Source organism: Sinocyclocheilus rhinocerous, unplaced genomic scaffold, assembly GCF_001515625.1.
Source record: "Sinocyclocheilus rhinocerous isolate Xijiao unplaced genomic scaffold, SAMN03320098_v1.1 scaffold28, whole genome shotgun sequence".
Taxonomy (NCBI): domain Eukaryota; kingdom Metazoa; phylum Chordata; class Actinopteri; order Cypriniformes; family Cyprinidae; genus Sinocyclocheilus; species Sinocyclocheilus rhinocerous.
In genome coordinates, this window is record NW_015652416.1 from 741,731 (window position 1) to 744,606 (window position 2,876).

Genomic DNA, 2,876 nt, shown 5'->3' on the forward strand with positions numbered 1-2,876 from the left:
TATTCCTTCACAGGATATGAATTCTTGATATCAACAATTCAAGCTTCACTAGTCAAAATGCTAATTCTTGATATCAGAAATTAGATTTCTACTAGTAACAATGGCTAATTTTATATCAGGAATTACATTTCCACTAGTAACATAATGCTAATTCTTGATATCAACAAATACATTTTCACTAGTTAAAATGGTACGTAATTATTGATATCAGGAATTAAATTTCAACTGGTAAAAAATATAATCATTGATATCTGCAATTGTATTTTCACTAGTTAAATGTCACCATAGGCTGCCATTCAAATTTAATTGTTGATATCAAGAATTGATTTCTTACTAGTTGAAATTACAATTTCACATATCAGAAATACAATTCTTGCTAGTAAAAACCTTTATTTTTTATATCAGTAATCACATAGTTACTAGTACAGACGTCTATTCTTGATATCAACAATTTAATTCTCACTAGTGACAATGTTCATTTCTGATATCATTGTGATCTGGCAGATGAAGTGGTCAAAGATATGCCTTACTACCCTGAAGAAGAGAAACTCTTTGCTATTAAAGCTGCAAGTCTGTCAGACAAGTTGGTGCTGTATCATGATAACAGGGCTGGATTTACCACTTAAAGGCTAGTGTGAACGGGGGCCCACTGTCTAATTTAGGTAAAATATAAAAACAAATCTTTGAAAAAATATAAATGTACTTTAGAAGCAGAAGAAGAAGATATTAAAGGGGTCATCGGATGCTACATGCACTTTTACAAGTTGTTTGAACTGAAATGTGTGTTAAAAAAAAACTAACACTAGCTTATTTTATCTTTTTGCATTCTATCTATTTGTTTTCTTTTTATTTATTATCCAATTAACAAAAGCAAAAAAGACCTCTAACACTAGCTTGCTCTATTCTTTTTCTATTCTATCGGTTTTCTTTTTATTTATTATATAATTAAAAAAAACCTTGCTACGTGTACTGCGTTAAGCTAACTGAGACTTGTTATAGCACTTGCATATCATTGCTCTTTTGTTGATTTTGATTGTTGGGAAAAATCATGTAACTTAAATCCCCACAAGAAATGTGTAGGAAAAATGGGAAAAATCATAATCACCATTACTTTGGTCAATATTGTAATCACGATTATTTAACAGGATTATGAGGGGGCCATATGACCAAACCTTTATATGAGTGATTTATTTAAACATAGTGATACATATCAAATATATATTTCCTGTAAATAAGGTTGTTATGACATCTACATTTTTTTGTTTCTTATTAAAGCTACAAAAGTTCTTCACTCAAGAGCTTGTGTGATTTTGAATTTGTCTTTTGTTGTTTGATTAATATTAAGCACACAGTTGCAGCAGGAAAATAGCCCGCTGTCACTTTAAGAGCCGCACAGATCCAATTTACCATTAACACGCGTATTTACATTCTCAACTCTTTACGTTTATTTATTACATGACCGACGAAGGTATGCATGAATAATCACTAAGCGCCGCATTTTGACATGCGTGTATTTGACCGCTTAGGCGTGCACCTTGAGCTAAAAGATGACTTTACATGTCCGTATTCTGTTCCGTCTCTGAGCGCATAAATCTTCCTGAGGAGCAGCGCAAGTTCTCTTTCACGCTTTTAAAAACATGAATAAATATACTTCTATAAATCAAGCATGTCCCATTTTGCAAAAGTCACGTTACATGATTTTACTGATTTGCACGTGACACTGGGCTTTTATGGAGGAACGAAACGCAGTGCTGGAAAAGGAACCAGAATGGGGAGCAATAATCGTTTCATCTCGATTATTGTATTTTCATAATCGTTGGAGGCCAAAATCGAAATCGAAACTGTTTTTCGATTAATTGCACAGCCCCTACTAAGAGTATGTGTTAATTGTGTATTTGACTAATATTCTACCTGGGATTTGCATGTTCTGTATATTCAGGTACAGCTAAAGCAGTGGATTTATGGAAATGTATCAAGTCCATGTTCATGTTTTACAGTCCATGTTCGTATTTGATGGAATAGACAAAATGCAACTACGTCATAAAATCTTTTCTAGACTACAAATGCCCATGTTGATTGAGTGTCATTCCGCAATGCAATATTTTTTTAGGAGAAACACTAATATGTAATTGTTAGATTCAAGTGGAGTGGCAGTTAAATGCCTTGACTCTCCCAAAAGAGTGACCCAACTAATGATAAGCATGTTTGTTTATAGTAATGCAGGTGGGAATGTAATTGCTGAAGTGGCTCTGGATTACTGGAGAGAATGCAAAATTCGGAAAGAGCTTTGGATGAACAGCAAGGAAATGGAGATTAAAATCAAAATATCACAATATCTTAAATGACAAGAACTGTGTGTATATGTGTTTTTTTTTACTGTAAATGGTTTCTTAAAATATTAAATTTGATTTCCCTTAAACCTGCACATATATGGTGACATTCCTGTATTACATGCACAACATTTTCTTACATTTTTAATGTGTATGTTTGTTCAACAGATGGATTTTTGCACTCTAGTATCTCATCAATTGGTTGATCACTATATTCCTTTCTCACTGTACCTCTGGAGCTGAAGCATGGCTGGTGTGTCATGGGTGAGATGGTCCATCTGAATATCACCCAAGATGCTGATCTGGCAGATAAAGTGATCAGAGACATGCTCTTCTATCCTGAAAAAGAGAAAATATTTGCTGTTAAAGGCTGCAAGTCTGTCAGACAGAAGTTGGTTGCCTATATCAATGAATATATAAAAGACTTTTGTTCACTTTTTTGCACTGTTGCTGATTTAAATCTAGAATGCACAAAGTCCAACAGCAATAAAGTATGACCTGACCCTTCTCCTCTGTTGTTTTTTTTTTTTTTTTTTTTTTTTTAAT